Source organism: Triturus cristatus, chromosome 7 (genome assembly GCF_964204655.1).
Source record: "Triturus cristatus chromosome 7, aTriCri1.1, whole genome shotgun sequence".
Classification (NCBI taxonomy): Eukaryota; Metazoa; Chordata; class Amphibia; order Caudata; family Salamandridae; genus Triturus; species Triturus cristatus.
The window spans coordinates 420,442,047-420,462,681 of NC_140590.1; the positions used below are offsets into that span (position 1 = coordinate 420,442,047).

The window sequence follows — 20,635 nt, forward strand, 5'->3', positions numbered from 1 at the left end:
ACTGGAATTATACTCCAAAATGTCTTTGGTGTAGTTATGACTTTACAAGAACCTGTGGAAGTGCACAACAATCCCTTTCAACTAAGTCCTATCTCTAGACATCAGTAGGGGGCAAATCAGCCCTTAGTGTGAGGACAGGATACAGCGTGTACAAGTGTATAGTGTGCATTCCCTCCCTCTCAGAGTCCAGAAAGGGAATCAATATGCAGATGTAATACCTGTCACACCCAGCCCTTCCTGTGTGGTGGCTGTCTGGAGTGTATGCATCCAGTGTAGCTGTCACCCTGCACAGATATGGACTGGAGTAAGACTGCAAAGCACAAAGAATCATAAGCACAGAAAAATGGCCACTTTCCAAAAGTTGCATTTCTAAAATAGTAATGTAAGATCCAACTATATCAGTAAGCAGGATTTATCACCACTATTCCAAACATATCAAACATGGCAATGCTACTCCTTTCAGATCAGAAGTTACTACTTAAACAAATATCAGGGAATTCCAAATGCTAGCCCATGTGAGGAGTAGGCCTCACAGCATTGAGAAACAAAATAGGCTGTTTGCCACTGCGAGGACATGCCACACATTAAAGGCACATGTCCTACCATTTATTTACACAGCACTCTGCCCATAGGGCTGCCTGTGGCCTACCTTGGGGATAACTATGTGTAATAAAAGGGGATTGTAAGACTTTGCAAGTGGTTGTAAATGCCAAGTCAAAGTGACAGTAAATTGTACACACAGGCCCTGCAGTGGCAGGCTTGAGACAGGTTTGAAAGGCTGCGTCAGTGGGTAGCATAACCGGTGCTGCAGGCCCACTAGTAGCATTTAATTTACAGGCCCTGGTATATGGGGCAACACTTTACAATGTACTTACAAGTAAATCAAATATGACAAATGGGTGCAAACCATGTATACCATTTTTATATGAGAGGGCACATGCATTTTAGCACTGAATAGCAGTGGTAAGTGCCCAGAGTCCTAGAACCAACAAAACGAGTTCCAAAAAATAGGCGGATGACGGCAAAACATTTGAGGATAACCCTAAAAAAGGCCTAGGTCAGACACTGTAACAATAATAATTATGAAATTACCATAATCCTTTAGGATATTCTTAGGTTTGTTCAAGAAGGGGTTGAAACTAGCTCCTATTTAGTTTAGAAATGGTGGGAGATAAATATTAATACTGAGAATGGATTGTTTGCCTTTAGTAGTACTAACATTTATTTTCATGTTATTGGGAAACGTAATGATTTGTTTGAGAGATTGCTGTTCATCAGGGTAATAGACCTCCACAGGGTCTGCCTATTTAATAGCTGTCTTATTGATCTTTGAAAATTTAGCAATGGCAAACAGTATTGTTTTCCACGACTCTTGTAGGCAGATCACATGAAATGTTTTTTAAAAGAGAGAGACGATCCACCAAAAGCGAGTTGCTTGTCTATTCCTGTGATGTTCCACAAACAGATTTGTAATACTGTGGTTTGTGTAAGAGAAGTACTTGAATTCCTGTTAGTTTAAATAAGAAAACCTCCTCATATTGGGGCGATTGCAACCTGCTGCCTCTAATAAGATGATTTGTCTCGTTTAGGTATTTCAGAGACCAGAATGGTCTTCTCTCCTTGTTCAAATTTGATTAATGATTAGCTTTGAGACCCAACATGTGGGTGTAGTATACCTATAGCGATTATCCATTATCTTCATAAAGGAATTTTTTGTTTACAATTCAAGATTTCATGAGCACCTTCAGTATAAGGGAGAGAGATCCACAGTGTTGTGGTTCATGAGTGTCACTGAAGGGCTGATAGGCGATGGTGGTGTTTCCCTCTGGTGTTGCTCCTGGTTTTACATGGATGAATAGATTATCAGTTTAAGTTCAGTGGAGTTTGCTTCACCATGCTACTTTGATTCTATAGCATCAGAGTTGTTTTGAAAATTAATTATGTCAGTAATTCTCAACACCTTCGAGCTGGTGAAAGCTCTGGAATGTAGACAAGCCATTAAGGAAGCACAAAAGAAGTCATGCGAAAGCAAATGAGTTTGGGTGGGGAAATGTCAGTGACTGAGAAGGACTTGGATGGCTGCATGGTAGAGATAAGAAATACATTAGAGCGATTCAAAATGTGCTTTTTAGTCGGGACCAGTAGATTTGGACGTGGTCGAGTCTTCACGTATTGGATGTTATTGAAGCTTGAGATCCCCCTTTGGTTACCACCAGACTATAGGCAGGGTTGTATGTTATGGAATGTGGAAGGGGGTAACATTGAGAGTTTAGGTCAGCAGGCTACTGTTTTTTCAGGGGGTTGGGTGTCTCAAGGACTAAAGAGCTGGGAGGCAGTTTGAGTGGCCACATTAGTTGCTGGAGCAGCCTGAGTAGTGATAAGGCAACATATTTTGGTGCTATTTGGGGAACAACCATTAGTGAGCAGTTGAAAATTATCTGGTAACAAGTTTTTGTTGAGTTTTCAGAGCTTCTTGAGCCGACATTTGCTGATGTAGGTGCGATCGTCGTCCACATGTATCTTAGTGGTGGATCCTTGAGACTGAGCCTTGTCTGATGGCTTTAAAGTCCCTTGTCTTATTGATGAGTCTGTGTTATTGGGTGAGGTTATTAGGGTTGGATCAGAAGGGGGATGCAGGATGTATTGTTCTTATTTCAGTAAGAGAAAGGTGGGAAGCCTGAGTTGTGATAGACGTGATAGATGATATTGTCGAGCTGTGATAGACGATATTGTCAACTGTGGAAAGGGACACAAAAGACCCCAGAGATTTATTGATGTTACCTGGAGCTAATGAGGTTTCACACAGGGTTGTTAACTCACTTTCCATGATGTTCAGTAATGGTTCTTGTTCTGGAAGTGTGAAATACTGACTGATTAGGGTATCAATAGATTTCAGTTAAATTAAAGCTAATTGTTCCCATCGGGTTAAGTTCTGGGTAGGTCGGTTGAGTCAATGGTTCCTTAATATGGTGATAACTACTGCTCCACAGGGAGGCTGCTTTAGTAGAGGTGTTGAAACAGAGGTGTACTGGCAAAGGTCCCTAACTGAGAGCCAGACCCATTGACAACATCAGAAGCATTGAGATCCTGCAAAGTCTCAGTATCTATGTCCTCATGCCCCTAGATTGAGTCACTTTCTGACTGCAAGTCAGAAATATTTAGTGGATGAGACAGTGAGGATAAGTTGATTTCAACAGTGGTGACAAGGTTGTTTAATAGGGGAACAAAAGCTGTGGTGGTGTTGACTGAGTTTGAGAGTGGAAGGGTACAGGGCTTCCTAATATTTGCTGATGAGCTGTTGCTTGCTAGGTTTCTGGACAGAAATAATGCTGTCGGCTGCATTTACCTTATCACAAACTGTATGGTCATCAGATGATAGTCTCAGTAGAACCTCTGCCATGAAGAAACTGAGTGGGAAGATTGACAATGATCATTGTTTCTTCCACGTTTTCCACTGATAGATAACCCAGAGACTCATGTTTTGATTTTTTAGGTATTGGACCTGCACCGTAGATGAAACTGAGACAAAGACTAGAATAATTTATTAGGCTCAAAAGAGGCTGAAAGCTCCTGGCACTTGGTGGATTGGTTACAGGTTTTCATCATAGGCTCAATTTCCTGAATTTAAACCTTTCTACCAGCAGTAGAATATAAACACAGCCAGTTAATAGCAGCACTTCATAAGGGGCAAGCAGAGGACTACATCCCCATCTATATTTGTGCCAGGAGGAACCTACACATTCCTGCATGTGCCAGAGGCACATAAAGGCATCCTCGAGCCCATTAACGACAGCATTTCATCAGGGTCAAGCAGGGGACTGCACCAGGAGGCGCCTATGTATTCCTGCATGCGCCGGAGGCGCATAAAGACATCCTCGGGCTCCCGTGTTGCAGGAGCCCGTTAACGCCAGAACTTCACCCGGGGCAAGCAGGGGACTGCATCCCCCATCTCAATTTGTGCCAGGAGGCACCTACGTATTCCCCCACGTGCCGGAGGCGCAATAATGCATCCTCAGGCTCCCGCACTGCCGGAGCCAAATAACGGCAGCACTTCACCAGGGGAAAGCAGGGGACTACTTCCCCCATCTCTATTTGCGCCAGCAGGGGCTTTCAGGACGTGCATGGACGGGCCCGCCAAGGGCGGGCCCGTCCACGCTCGTCAGAGTCCAGTGGAGGCTGGGCTGGGCCTACCCTCTTGGCCCTCATTTTCTTTCACTTGCCCCTTTTTTCTGCTCGGAACTGGGTTATCTGACACATTGACTCGCTCCAACGAAGAGATGTGTCAAGTAAGTCTATTGCATATCCTGTTTCTTGTACTGTCTCAAGTCCTGTCAAGTGTGACTGTGCTGGTTTTCTCAATGGCAAAATGGAAGCAATTGGGAGAGAGGGCGAGTACATCTAAATCCCAGCCTCTAATACCTCCAATGTCTGACCCCCCCAGCCAAAAGGAAGAAGAAACAAAACCACATTGAGCCTTCATATGGCCATGTCTGAACTGGGGTGGCAGAGTGGGCTAAAGAACGGTGATGGATCAAACCCAGATCTGTTGACTGGGTGTGAGTGTTTGATTGGTTCTGATGCTCTGTCCATCACCACCCCCTTTTGTACCGCTTTGTCCGCCATAAGTTGGCAGGGTATGCTCAGACGTGAGTCCCTTGCTCACTTTGCCACTGGATTCAAGCAAGCCTGGCTGAAGACGGCTGAAATGCCAGAAACCGGTCCTAGGAAGCTTGTTTCTGGTCCAGGGAAGGCATGGCTTGGCAGTTCGGGCTGGACTGTTCCCATGAGGCACAGGGTCAGACTGATTTGCATATGGCCATGTCTGAACTGGGGTGGCAGAGTGGGCTAAAGAACGGTGATGGATGAAACCCAGATCTGTTGACTGGGTGTGAGTGTTTGATTGGTTCTGATGCTCTGTCCATCACCACCCCCTTTTGTACCGCTTCATGGGTAACCAGCACTAGATCCAAGAAAAAATCTCAGGCGGTTCTCAATGTGGAACATAAAAGTTAGCATGTCCAACTGTACCACATTCTCCTTCCATTTCTTCTGGTTCTACAGGCCTATCCTGTCAAGACATTAAACTTTTAATGAATGGTATTGAAAAAATATTGTTAACAACTTGTCACCTATACTGGATGGGCTTGACAAACTTGAGGCTAATGTGGAAAACATAAAAAAATATTTCGCTAGCTTTCTGACGGGGGTAGGGATTCATAGTCATTCACAATCTGAATCTGCAGAACAAAGGGGAGTAAAAATATCTGGAAATCATAACACCATGGCGGGAAACCACCATTGCAATATAACTCAACCTTTAGCTGTCCCCACTGCCCAAGAAAAAGGTCATGACACAGAGGAAGCCCATTCTAAATATAAAGTAATGAGGCATAACAATCGCCCAATTGAGGAGGGGCACTCTGGTAACTCCTATGGATCTAATATTTATAGTGCCTGACTGGATAGGAATGGAGCTGATGCCCCTAGGCGGCCCAACCCACAAACAGATAATTATGCTGTCAGGGTTGATACAGGTAACAAGGTGACTTTACATCTGCCCCCAGAGTGCTGCCCATATGTGGTGATTCCAACCAACGTTCCTTTGCTTTAGGGTAACCTTAAAGAAACCAACAGTCAGCTGAAGAACAAAGTCTGTCATTGGCAATCCCAAAATACTGAATTTTCAAACTCTAGATTTCATGACATCTTGTATGTCAGAAGAGTCAGTTGGGTTGGTCCCTTACGAAAGGTTGCAGAATGAGACTGCATTGTGATTAAATGCAGATCCCCAGATCTTGCAGAGTAGTTGCGAAGAAGTAGGAGGAAACCATCTGGTTGGGTTTCCGGTCATGGAATTGAGTTAGTGCCACTTGGATTCTTTTACAAACATCTCAAGCCAACAGGGCCATCTCCATCAAAAAATAACTGTGCCACCCAAAATGTGTTGAGTAGATAAGGAGCAATTCCACTTAGAAATCAGAAATAGATATCAAGTACTTACTGATTTGGATAGTCCAGATTGACTAAACCAAGGGAACACTTATTCACTGCCGGACTGTGCTGTAGTTACAACACACCAAGTTGAGGGAGTAACAAACACTGGCAATGTGTTCCTAAATGAGCCAGCTAACAACTCTCCACCCATCTAGCTGACCACATATGCACCTGCTCATGATCAAATGCATACCTAGTTACCAGAACCAGGAAAACAATGAGTGCTGACCAGCCATTACAGATTATTCCTTAGAATATTGCGGGAATAAAGTCCAAATTTAATGATCCAGAGTGGGTAAGATGATGGACAGCAGCCATGTATGTCTGTTTTAGAAAACTTGGGTACATTTAGCATTGAGGCTAGGCCATCCCCAGCTGGTCATCAGGCTGCAGGACTAATAATCTGGTTTAAGACAACTATGGATTGTAAAATTGAGCCACTTGAGGTAGAATCCCAGGCAATCCTAGGCATAGATATGATATCGCCCAAAGGGAATATACATGTTAGAATAATTAATATCAACTATCTAGGTGTAGGGTTTTTAGTGAGGATAGGAAGATTGGCGCTCAAGCTGGTTCGCATTATGTCTAAATTGCCAAAGTATGTACGGTGCTGCCAGGTCGGGGAAAATACCCTGTAACCCCCGTAAATGTGTGAGTCATAGAACCCACATCAATAATAAGAACACTGTCCCGGGGACACGTAATGTAGGACAAAGTAACGGTTGAAATGTCTCGTATTGTGCCAATATCAATGGTCGACACCAGAATGTTATTCAAATGAATTTAATGATGTGAAAAACTAAAAAGCAACCAGCCAACACGTGTTTCGTCACATGAGGGAGCTATCCCGTGACTTCTTCAGGGCAGGGGGAAGATACAAAACAACGAGTAAAAGGATGTAAAGTGATAGGAAAGTTTGTAGCCAACCTGAGAAAAAACACACTTGCAGGGAACGGTGGAACCAAATTACTAGTTCTACGTGGAAACCCTAAACAAAAGTGTGAAAAGATGCATATACAAGTGACTTGGTCTGTGGACAGGTCCCATGGTTTAATATTAGTGTCAGCACAGGGGAGGGAAAATTGGGAAACAATATAGGGACACAATCTTAGCAAGTGGTGATTATTGGTGTATGGGTGACATCACTAGGGTAAATGTACTACATCCACACCCAAGACCATAATTAAACTGAAACATGACCTCTTGCATGATAGGCATGGAGGTTATACCACAAGGTTACTGCATTTAGTAAACCATCTTCATTCTTTTCTGACACATTTCAGATCAAAATGTGTTTGAAGTGTTTAGAAATCATTGTATTGGCAAGAAATCGTATACACGGAAGGCAATGGGACTGTCGGTGTGAATGAAAGAACTGTATACAAGAAGATGGGAAAAGAGAGCTTGTCGCCCAAAAGTGGAGACTGCCATGAGAAGCTAGAAGTGAAAAACAAAAGCATTGCAATGAGTACACAAGGTGTCGGGGGGGGTAGGGAGGAAATTACCTTTATGGCGAAGCTGTGTCAATGACGGTGTCTGTAGTGGAGGAGAGAGAAGATAAAGGATACCAGCATGAGGGGGTGTGTGGGAGGTGAGGGTGGTGTCAGAAAACATGGAGGAGAGCTACACAACCATGAACTACCATAAACAAAGCTCACCAGAGGGCCGACAGACAAAATTCAAAATGGCCACCGGGTCGGTGAGGACCGTTGCGGTCGACGTCGCAGGGTTAGCTCTGGAGGGATCCCAGGGTTTGGGCGATTCCTGTAGGATAGGGCTTGTAGATCAGCGGTGTAACCAACCAGAAGTACGCAGACCTGTTGTCATGCCCCGGAGTTCAGGAGTCCCGCCTGACAATTGCTAGAGTATAAAAGGAGCGTAAACGCTCCCGAACGCGCTTAGCGTTCTAGGTCTTGGCCCCATTTCCGTCCGCACGATTTTGCCTGACTTCCGGGATTCCTTGCTTCCTGTTTCCTGTTTGCTTTCGCTTTGCTGGCGTTCGCTTCGACGGAGGTCGAGTCAGCTTCCTTCGTGTTGCTCTTGAGTCTCGGGAGCCTTTATCGAACAACAAGTTCCCTTGGCTGGGAATTACCTCCAGCCACCTTCCCTCCCTATAGGGAAGTTCCCAAAGATATCCTGAATTCGGAGTTGCCTTCGAAGCTCCTCCCACTGGGTGATTCACCCGGATTATCGGCGTTTCCATCTTGCCGTACAGAGCTGCTTCTAAGAGGAAAAGAGGCATTAACCTCGTAGCCTCGTATTGTTTCCCTTTTGTTTTTTAACATTTTATTTTCTTCCTTTATGATACTCTTCCCCGCCTCCACTTGTCGTAGTGTTGCAAAAGATTGAAGAGTGCTGGGAAGACTTGCGGGAACCACTTGGTGATATTGAACTGCAGCTACTGAACCCTGGTAACAGCGCTTTGCGCTGCCTTTTATTTCTAACGTTACAAAAGACCATATCTGGGTATGATAGTTAGAGAACATTGGTAAGAGTCATTTATAGTACATAGAGCTATGTGAATTACCCCACAGATTAGGTGCCCTATTCCACCTGCAGCTGATACAATCCTGATACGATTCCAGTTTCATCAATATATATTGGGGGTAAGTGAACTTACACACATCTGGGTTGTAGTGAGGAGAAGTAATGTCAATCTGAATACAGGTCTCTTTGTTGTACAGGACCCTCTTTTGAAGCTCTTCTACGTGTTTACTGATTACCTGAAACTGATCGTAGAATGCTGTAGTGTTCTTACAGAACAGTATAATGGTAGGTGAGACCAGGGGTTGACATTTCACTTTTGAAGAAGACTCATGAGTGCACAGGTGCATTAACCCTTCTTTCCCTGCAGTAATCTTCAGTCTCACCTGTACCAGACGTGGAACCCTTGGTCTTCCTGAAGTATTCCCGCCTTCCCTTGTTTTGTTTCCCTGTTTTCCCCGGGGGTGCCCTTCGTTCCTCTAGAGTTTGATAGAGTCGGAGGGTTGCCGGGGAAGACAGTGGTAATTTCTCCGGATTCCTGGCGCTCCTGCGGAACCTCCTGGTATTCTTTACAGAACGCTAAGCCCACGTGCATTGTTCTGCCCGAGCGTCATGGATCCGGGAGCGGTCTCTTTGGCTGATGTTGCAGGGATGATTGGGAATCTGCAGGTTGAGACGCAGGCTTTGGCCAATAGAGTAGACGCACTCCAGAGACAGCAAGGGGTTGCGGCAGCGGGAGGTAGTTTGGATGTTCCCACTCCTGTGATACATGTTACCACCCCACCCTCTATTCCTCTAGCCCCACCCGAGAGGTTCTCTGGGGAAGCCACTAGATGTGCGGCGTTTCTTAGCCAATGTCAGTTGCATTTTTCATGTAAAGCCACTTGTTTTCCGTCTGACCAGTCTAGGGTGGCCTTTATGATTTCTTATCTCAGTGGGTCGGCCGCAGGTTGGGCCATACCCTTAGTAGATCGCGACGATCCCCTGTTATACAGTTTTTCTGCTTTCAAGAGTGAAATTTCGAAAGTTATTCGACAGACATACTTACACGCATTCAGCAGATACAGAATTATTATCGTTGAAGCAGGGTACTCGCGATTTGGTGGAGTATATCACCTCTTTCCGCAGGTTAGTGGTAGAGGCAAATTGGCCTGAAGAGAAGCGTAGCACTCTTTTTTATAGGGGACTGCGGGATGACTTGAAGGATGCCCTCTCTCAAATAGTGGACCTACCCGAGTCATGGACTGAACTGATTGACTTAGTGGTTAGGATAGAACATAGGTTACAGGAGAGGAAACAGGAAAAGGGGAAATTTGACCCCCGGTATATACCCACCAGAGACAAAAAAACTGAGTCCCCTAGGAGCAGTGAGGAAGGTGAGCCTATGCAGATTGGAATGGTGAGGGGTCCCTTATCACCCGAAGAAAGACAAAGAAGGAGAGCAAATAAATTATGTCTTTATTGTGGTAAGGCCGGTCATTTCCTACGCCTCTGTCCAATTAAGCCAACTCCAACCATGAAGTCGGGAAACTAGAAAGCCCGGGGTCCTGTGAGACAAGAATCCCGGGTAGCTCTGGATGCACCGTCTCCACTTCTGAGATCGACATTACACCCACCTCTCATTTGTATGTATCCGTATATCTATCCTTCCAACAACAGGGTATTCACGTAGCAGTTATGATTGATTTTGGGGCTTCTGGGAATTACATGGATTTAGATTGGGCAAGAGAGAACTTCATACCTACCATACAGAAACCCATTAGGAGCCAAGTCACCACTATAGATGGTAGTCCCCTTGTTTCAGGGCCCATAACACATAGTACGATAATACTTCAGATGCATATAGATCCAGATCATCATGAAGAAATCGCGTTTGACTTAATACGGTCCCCGCAAATTCCGATACTTTTGGGTATCCCCTGGTTGAAGGTTCATAATCCGGTCATAGATTGGAGGAATTCTACTCTGACATTTCAAGATACTATCGGTCAGAAATCTATGGGGCTCATTTATGAGCCCCTGCGTCACTTTTGCGCCGCCGGTGCGTCACTTTTTGTGACGCACCAGTGGCATAAAACATGCGCCATGTTGCGCCATATTTACAAAGTGACGCATCTAGGTAGATGCGTCACTTTGTAAACCCCTGCGCCACATTATACCTGCGCCAGGTATAATGTATGCAAGGGGGGCGTTTTGACGCAAGAAAGGGTCGTAGAAGTGACGCAGTGAAATCTACGAGATTTCACTGTGCCACTTTTAGTGTGCAAATGCGTCAATTTCTTGCGCCTGCCTCACAGCAGGCGTAAGACTGACGCAGGCCCTTTCACATGGGGCTTGCCCCATGTGAAAGGACACATTGCTGGAGTTGCGTCACTTTCGTGACACACTCCAGCGATGCGTCACTTTTGCGCCTACAGATACGTCAGAAATACTGACGTATCTGTGACTCCTTGCGACATGATGCGTCATACTGTAAATATGATGCATCACTGGAGTCGCAGGGAGGGCGCAGTGAAAAGTGGCGCATCACTGTTTTCACGCAGTGATGCGTCACGTTTCATAAATGAGGCCCTATGATTGCAAGCGCACAGGTGAATCATGACTTAGAACAAGAGAAGCCACCAACAGAGCTACCCTCCTGCTATAGTGACTTGAAATTAGTTTTTGATCCCAAAGAAGCGGAGGTTCTTCCCCCGCATAGGGTGTATGATTGCCGCATAGATTTAGAGACAGGGGCCAGAATCCCCTGTAGCCGAGTCTATGCGTTGACCGAAAATCCCTCCCTTGTTTTGTTTCCCTGTTTTCCCCGGGGGTGCCCTTCGTTCCTCTAGAGTTTGAAAGAGTCGGAGGGTCGCCGGGGAAGGCAGTGGTAATTTCTCTGGATTCCTGGCGCTCCTGCGGAACCTCCTGGTATTCTTTACACCTGTATCAAGGAGAGGCGGGGGAGGGGGGTTTAGGGAAGCGATGAGTACAGAGTCCCCAAGAGTGTAGCAAGCAACCTGAGTATCGCAAGCCAGACGCTTACTTCTGTGTAGAGTACGACACGTCTGGATGGGACGTGTGAGTGCGCCTGAGTGAGAAGAGGCGAAGAGTGAGTCGCTGGAAAAAGAGAGCGCAAAGTCAAAATGGCAGAAAGTGACGTAATAGTGGTGGACAAGAGGGGATGGTGCGGTGTAGTCTTACCCTTGAAGAGTAAAAAGTTATATCAAGGCTCCGTCCAGTGTCTCACGGAAGGGCGAGGGGAGGGGCGGATGTGCTGCTCTGAAGGAGCTGATCTACGGAGGGGAGTAGAGCCAGTCAGGAAGTACTCGCAATAGAGTGACTGACAAGTGGCAATGGGGCGGTGTTGCCAGAAGAGCTTACCTCGAGTAATAGTGCTGAGGGAAGGAAGACACTGGATCTGGGTTGGTTTCCGGATGCGGAAGCCCGTGGGAGCCAAGTTGAGGTATTTAAGTCCGCGTGGAGAGGAAAGACTAGAACGTCGAAGGCAGGTCTGCCCAAGATGGAGATGACGTGACGGGACGCGCCTAATGGAGCATGCGGGAGAACGATGACGTAGCTGCTTCCGAATGCGGAAGTCGGCAAACACCGATGCAAGGCCGATGCAATGAAGTGGTAAGAACAGGCCACGTGTAGATGGGTCCATGCTCAAAATTGAGGTGGCTGGGCGGGCTGGACAAGTGAAAAAATAAAGTGACTGAAAATGTGTACTTGCGAGGGAGAAGGAAAGGAATCCCCTCAGGAATGTGTACTATGTACTACTGCACTGAGCACCGTTGGAGCAGGAAGACATGAAAATCGACTGACTAGCCCGGTGGTGCAAGGGACTTGGGATCTATAGTGAGGGGGAGGGAGGAGGTGTGACAGCAGTGGTACCAGCACACCAGCGAGGGATGCCGGAATCAAAGTGCACGATGGAAAGACGGAGGGGGGTTTTGGTGTTGGCTCATCTTGGCACTCTCCGGGGATGAAAAGGTATGGATTCACAGAGCGTGGAGGCCATAGATAAGCTAGAGCCTTAGGTAACCCACATAAACCTAAGGCCCATAGTTAAGAACCTATGTGAGGTGATGTTGACATAAGGATAGGATATACATATGTGCTAGTAGACAGGAGATCGCTGAAATAACGTGACATAGTGTAATATGATACAGAAAACAGGACATGAGAAGGAATAAGTACGTAGTCCTTATGTTCTTGGATAGCAATTTAGTTCGCAGCAGGGTTCCAATGTTTATGTCCTACACTTGGAGCTGAAGAGGTAGGGAAGAATCTTATCTCATCTTAGCTGGCAATTTCAATACTACCTATGAGCCAGTTGATTTTGTACAAGAATTAGTACAGGAGGAAGAGCAAGATCGGGGTAATATTAAGCTGCAGATACCTACTGTTAAAAGATACACAAAGGTTAGACAGCAGGTATTCTCTCTTACCCCAGCCCATGGGGTGCATGCATGTAACGGGTGGACACCCTCAGATGAGGAAGCTAAGTGTACGTTTAAGAGGGGGAATGTTAAAAGCAAGCCTGGGCGTAGTGGGGCTACGTGGAGCAGCGGGTAGTGTGGCAAAATCTACGCACACTCGCGCTCTCCGTGTAGCCCCACTATGCGCTGCCCGCCTCCCGCCCACCCTAATTTTAAAAGAATTAAAAGAAGGTTTAAAGTAAATATAAACCTCTTACCTTCAGCACGGCGTCCTGGGGCTCCCTCTTATTGCTGATGGTAACTTCTTCACGCAAATGCGCATGTGCGGACGCCCGCGCATGCGCATTTCTTGTGAGGAATGCGCATGCGCGGGCGTCTGCGCATTTGCATGAAGAAGTTACCGTCAGCAAGAAGAGGGAGCCCCGGAATGCCGCGCTGAAGGTAAGAGGTTTATATTTACTTTTAACTTTCTATTAATTATTTTAAATTAGGGTGGGCAGGAGGCGGGTGGCGGGCAGCTCTGCTTCGCTACGGTGTGTGCGTAGCGCTGCCTGCTTCGCCTACTTCGTAAATGGCGAAGCAGGCAGCGCTACGTGCATTCCGTGGGCGAAGCGGAGCACGCCGCCCAGGGCTAGTTAAAAGTACGATTGATTATATCGTGGTGGACCTTGATTTGGGGATTGTCCAGGAGCTATCAGACCTCCCTGTTCTGCTTAGTCGAAATCAACGAGCAATAGCCCCAATTGTTACTACAAATAACAACAGGAGAGTCAAATGGCCCCAGGTTGTAGCCGATGGGAAATTACTTCCAAAGATCTATAAAGATGTGGCTCAGACCCTAACGGTACTTAGTGACCCTAACAAAAGTGTTGGTTCCATTATGGCCAGCTTTCAACAATTAACAAATAGTATTAAGCCCTACTTTAGTAGATTATGCATTCACAATATGCCTAAATGGAACATTGCCTTATGGTACAATGAGGATTGTAGACTAGCTAGGAATGACTTAATAGTGGCAGTAAAGCAAGGGACAAGAGATGACATCAAAAGCAGAAGGAGGATGTAAAAGAGGGCTCAGGATGTGGCAAAAAGAAGTTGGGAGGCGGATAACTGGTGCACACAAGCCGAGGCTCCAAAACAGAAGGACAGACAGCTTTTCTGGCACCTTCTGTCTAATGGCTCAATCAAGCAGGTCAGTGAACATGATTTTTACATACAGTCGCATGTTTGGGAGGAATAGTTCCAGAAACTTTACATTAGCACGGTCTCTGCCCCCTTGGAAGAAATAGCAGTAGCAGTTAGGGAATGTACTCTAACACCCATAAAGGATTGTGCTGAAGGTTTTTCCCTACAGGAAATTGTTACAGCAATTAATTTACTCCTGACTGGAAAAGCACCTGGCCTAGACAGACTCAAGGGAGACCTGTACAAAGCAGAACCTAACACTTGGGGTCCACTGCTCCAAATGATGCCATTTTGCGAGAAGGGGACTTCCCTTCAACTTGAAAGGGTGCTGAAATTATCCACATATTTAAAAAAGGGGACCCTCTAACTATAGGCCAATAAGCCTTATGGATGTATCTCAGAAAGTAAAGCTTATTTTATTACGCCTCCAAAATTGGATAGAGGAAAACAATATTATCTCACATTTACTGGCAGGTTTCAGGGCATCTACGAGTACCCTAGATCAAGTGTTTAGATTTTTGCTGCTTATCTGGAAAGAAGTGAAGATTAGGAAAGGTTCATTTAAATGTCGTATTTCTTGATCTTAAAACGGCATTTGATTCCATTGACCGTAATAAGTTATGGGCCCCTCTTAGAGATGTAGGACTTGCAGGTGACCTACTTCAACTATTGGTTTGCTTACACTAAGGCAATTATGCCAAAGTTAGGTGAAACTCTAATGGCAGTCTTTCTAACAACATATTAGTCTCCAAGGGGGTGCACCAGTATTGTGTGCCTACCCCAACTCTGTTTACTTTGTACATGAATGGGCTAATAAGTGAACTATATGATGGTGGAGGTGACCCCCCCCAGGACTAGCTGGCAGCCTTATACCCTCTTTGGTATTTGTAGACAATACACTGCTCATTTCTAAAACCCCAATGGGAATTCAGAGTGTGTTAAACAAGTTTGCTGAAGCATGTAAAGATTGGGGCCTTGAGATTAACTGTTCAAAAACAAAGTTTAAGGTTTTTAACCCTTTTAAAACCACCAAGTGGAATTTGAAGTTGGGTACCCAATATTTAGAACAGGTCAAGGCTTTTGACTGCCTGGGAGTCAGAATTAGTGACAACCTAGCATGGTCACATAAAAATTCAGAAGAGTGTACTGACACTACAGCAAGTGGACTGCGCAATAGCAAAGAGGGTAAAACGCTCGGCCTTCCACCCAATTTCTGCTATCCTTGAAATACATCAGGCCAAAGACCTAGGCACGACCCTTTATGGGGCTGAAGAACCTAAAACAGCTAGAGGTTTCTGCAAAAAAAATTCTAAGGGCTATCTTTGACCTCCTAACGAATACACCCATACTATTATTACGCCTTGACCTTGGACTAAAGTCCACCAAACACTTTGCTGTTCTCAAAGTACTGATGTTATGAGTTGGACTTTGGACCAGCAGCACCCAGATATCTGTAAAGGATGCAGTGGAGGAACTATTAACTCTCCAAAGACAAAAAGGGCATGTGCCCTGGTTCAATAAGGTCAGGGAGTGGCTTATTAGATTGGACTTGGGTGCAATGTGGGAGGATCCACAGTCTATTGGGAAGAAAATAGTCCCCCTTTTGAAAAAAAGGTACTGGCCTTTTGTTGAACTTTCATGTATTGATGATGGGGCACGTAGCACTTTAACTTCCGCCTTTTTAAATGTCAAAAGTTGTTTTAGGTTAGATTCATATATGGATGATATTGAACCTCCTCATGCACGAGTACTTCATATACGATTTAGGACAGGGATTCTCCCATTGAATGCAATGAAAATAGTTGGGTAAATGTTACTATATCCCCCCTGTGCCTGACCTGTCACTCTACTCCAGAGACAATAGTACATTTATTTTTCTTTTGTCCTGCGTATGAAAACTTAAGGAAATCATGGATCATTCCAGCTTGCCGACTGCTTTCCTTCTCACGCCTTCTGATGCTTTACACATATTTAGGGCAGACACAACAAGGTGGCTTTTTTTGCTATATCTAGATATTTGCTCTATGCCTGAAAGTTGCACAAATAATACTGTGACATAGGTACACCTAGAAAGCAGGTCAAGTCGTTGGCATAGTTGTTCAGCGGGACATCAGGGAAACAATGGGCATAGATTGTTTTAATATGTGAGTTTTTCATTGACTTCACTGTTTTATGGTGAAAACTAAAACTGTAATCCTGTTTTAAATGCTGACTCGACCAGTGAGGTAATGTTGTTTTAAACCTGTTTTTAATGTTTTATACAATATTGTGTACTATGTGAATTGCTGTGTATGATCATTTTATTTATTGAACAATAAAATAACACAGCAGTGCTCCAAAACCTAACAAGAGTAACCTTACTTGCTGGAGTGGTGTGCTGTGTGTCAGAAGGCTAGAGACAGACTACTGGCAACAGATCAAAGAATTGGGATCCAGAGCTTTGGCTAAGATTCTGTGGTCAGATGAGAATAACCAGTTAAGTGGAGGCGGATTGGAGGCAAGGTTCAGCAGAGCAGCCTCCCCCTACGCTGCCATTATGTTTGTAGAAAATGACATCAAAGTGACGGCAACATATTCAGAGCAAGGCACTTGTGCCAGTGCCAGGACCAAAGCTGCCCTCAACTTTGATGCACTGGGATTATTGCATTCAATTTAGAAAGTCAAAGCCCATACAGTGCCCATGCTGGCTAGTCCACAGCTCCTGTTGTCAGCTGTTGGAAAATGGGTTTCAATTTGGCAGAATTACGCACTCTGTCCAAGTAGGGACCACAATCCTAGGTAGGGTATGTTAGATACGCACTAAAAGATAACCAGTGCTCACCCTTTGGTAGCTTGGCACAGAGCAGTCAGGCTTATCTAAAGAGGCAATGTGTACAGTACACAATAACACACTGAGAATACCACAAATGTACTCCACACAGGTGTGAAACAACGATAATATTTTAATGAGTAACCCAAAACCAAAATGAGACAAATCTAATAAGTAGAACTTGAGTTATGAATTGTTTAAGAGTTATTCAAAAAGTTGTGCTTAGAAGTCAATACTGCTTAGGTGTCACTTGAGATCGCACTGGACCGTGGCAAATCCAAAGTTCAGGCTGACCGCGATGAAGGGCAGGCTTTTCTACAGGACTCACAAAGGTCCCACTGTGAAAGTACCTTGGATGGAGCAAGCATGGACTTGAAAACTTGATGTAAGGCATCATGGAGGCCCGCTTGAATCCCATGGATGGAGGCAAAGCGTCAGCACTGATACACACAGTTAATGAAGGCTTCAGCATTAAATCCCTCTATGATGCAGGCACTGCATGGTCATAAAGTCATGCAGTCCGTCATCGTAGGGCAGCGCAGTCCGACAAGACGATGGCGTTGATCGGTTCCTGTGTTGGCATTGAAGAGCAATGCATTAATTTCTGATGAGCACAAAGCTGTCACTGTGCCCACTGTTTCAGGGTTGAGGAAAGTCTTTAATGGCCCTGAGATTTCCGAACAGGGGGAAAGCCAGCAATCCCTTGGACCATTCTGGATTCAAGTGAGATGGGTCTAGTCCTTGTTCTCGGCAGGGCAGAGATCAGCAGGCAGAAAGTAGAACCTTCAAAGCAATAGTAAGGCAAAGTGGCAATCCTTGTACACAGCAGTCTTTACTCCTGGCAGAGTTCTGTACAAATCCAGTAGTGTTCTCTCTTGGTAGGGTCAGAGCCCCAGTGCTTATACCCAGTTATGCCTTTGAAGTGGAGTGACTTCAAAGCAAGCTCTTGAAGTGCACAGGTCCTCTTTCATCCCAGCTCTGTCTGCCAGGCTATCTGTGGTGACTAATCAGCCCTTTGTATAGGACACAGGAACCTGTCTATTCAGGTGTAAATGTCAGCTCCCTCTCCCTCTTCCTGCCAAGGAAGAGCTATCAAAATGTAGATGAATGCAAATGAGTTCTCTGTCCTGTGGTTGTGGCTGTATTGAGGGGCTGTACAAGGTGTAGCTGTCAGCCACCCCTGATGTGTATTGGAGACAGGCTGCAGGCACACAGACTTCAGTTAAGATCAGAAGAATGCCCACTTTCTAGAAGTTGCATTTCTACATTACTAAAGTTAAATCCAACTTTGCCAGTAAAGAGGATTTATTATTACCATTCCAAAGATATGAAACATGATGCAACTACTCCTTTCTAATCAGGAATTACAGCTTGCAATGCTAGCCTATGAAAGGAGTAGGCCTCACAGTAGTGAACAAGCGTTTTCAATACAGTAGGTCTGGCAGTTGGAGCTATTGGCGCTGTAAATGACAATGTCTTTTATCCATGTGTTTTGGTTTGGAGTGTAGTGGATGTATGAACAGAGACACAGCTGCAGCACTGCCTAGAGGATTTAGAATGAGGAACTACCACTGGGACCAGAGAAGCAGAGGCAACACTGGCTAGAGGACTAAGAATGAGGAATTACTGATGAGACCAGAGAAGCAGGTAGCAGCACTGTGTAGAGAACTTTGAATGAGTAATTACCAGTGGGACCAGAGAAGCAGTGGCAGCACGGCCTAGTGGACTAAGAATGAGGACTTCGACTGGAACTAGAGAAGCAGCACTGCCTAGAGAGGTAAGAATGGGGAATTACCACCGGGAAAAGAGAAACAGCTAGCAGCACAGTCTACAGGACTTGGAATGAGAAATTACTGATGAGAGCTGGGAAGCAGCTTCAGCACTGTCTAGAGGACTTAGAATTAGGAATTACCTCTGGGACCAGAGAAGCAGCTGCAGCACTGTCTAGAGGACTAAGAATGCAGAATTTTCATTGGGACCAGAGAAGCAGCTGCAGCACTGCCTAGAGGACTGAGAATGAGGAATTATCTCTGGCAACCGAGACACAGCTGCAGCACTGCTAAGAGGTTTTAGAATTTGGAATTACTACTGGGAACACAGACGCAGCTGCAGCACTGTGTAGAAGACTAAGGGGAATTACCACTGGGAACAGAGATACAGATGCCACATTTGTGACCAGTTAAAGAATAAGATTTACAGCCCTGTTTACAGAAATGACGTTTCACGACTGAAACATAATTAATGGTAAATACAAAACATTGGGCGAAAGGGAGCTAGCGAGTAAAGTCAAAATTCTAACATTTTAAGTTTGTGACTGCTCAACTCGATCTTCAAGTGATCATAAGTGAAAGCTAAGGTGCGAAGGAGAGAACACATGGCAGCAACATCCTGTGATCAGGGACAAATTACTTAACGTGATTATGGATAAATTAGTAATCTTCACGTTCGTACCGAAAATGGCGCGCATTAAGTAATGTAGTTTATATAAGGCAAAGAGCATGTTAAAGTACACTTTAGCTGTGGTGAGTTCAGCAAAAAACATCTGAAATTAAGCAGTAATCTAGAGAATGTAACAGAGTATCTGTGGCAAATGCCACTGGGGAAAAGCTATAGCAAACAGCTAGTTAAAGTATGCTTTTGCCGTGGTGAGTTCAGCAAAATACCGGCTGAAATTAAACAGTAGTATAGATAATGTTACAGCATATTAGAGGCAAATGCCACTGGGGAAAAGCTATAGTGTAGGAAGGCAAGATGGCGTCTTTAAAGCTGGGTTTGATTAGATTGGGGAAATCTTTAGGAGAAAGGAGTAAAAAAAGATCACACACTTCAAACAAAATTGATGAGTATTTCTGAACAGTGAAATCCCTTAGGAGTAAATTAGGAAAGCAAAAAAGTAAATTGCAATGTGAAAAGTGGGAAATCACATTCCAGATACACTGATGTAGGGAAACATGAGAAAAGCAGCGAACAAACAAACTGACAAGAAAATTGAGAGTTAAAAAAACACTAAAAGCAGGAACCGGGCAAATGTAGACGAACAAGAACCGCTACTTAGAGTGAATTTGTTTGTTATAACTGCAGTGTAAGCACACGTTGAGTGAGAAACACAAAATTGGTATCTTTGGTAGAAAATCAAGGAAAGAATAACGAACAGAAGAAACCAGAACACACTGCTGGTGAGAAAACAAAAAGTAAAAGATAGAGAAATGATAATAGTATCAATTTAGATCTTAAGGGAGAAGCCCCTCTTTAACCCCCCCCCCCAAAAAAAAACAGTAATAGAGACTGTAAACGAGAAAATCCGGATTGCGATGAAATATTCAAAAAAGGCACAGTAGGGAAAAGATAGTTGTAAAATAATGACGAGAATACCAAAAATGAAAACAAGCATAATCCTGAAGAAAATAAATAAAAAAGAAACAATAAGGATTTCAAATTAAGCATAATTTCAGGAGACAGTTTAAGGACTGCGAAACACTTCCCTGCCCCCAGCCCACCCCTCCCACACCCACACAGAAGAAAAAAAAACACCAGGGGTTACACTAAAAATGGATTAAACAATATTGGGCACTTTGAATAAGAAGAAAATCGAAAAGTTAGAGGTGTAAACCTAATAATGTGCTTTTTGCCAAAAGCAAATTAGAAGTCATTGGCAAAACGGACACTAATTTAAAGTCACACACTTCAAAATAAAACTGTAGAGAAACAAATGTGACATCATCGTGCCTTGTTGTGG

General features: G+C 44.7%; 1 protein-coding gene across 1 annotated transcript in view; it reads right to left on the bottom strand.

Moving 5' to 3' along the window:
• LOC146809847 (cytosolic phospholipase A2 gamma-like) overlaps positions 1-20,635 on the bottom strand; it is a 780,602-nt gene that overhangs the window by 181,019 nt on the left and 578,948 nt on the right. The gene's annotated exons all lie outside the window — the stretch shown is intronic.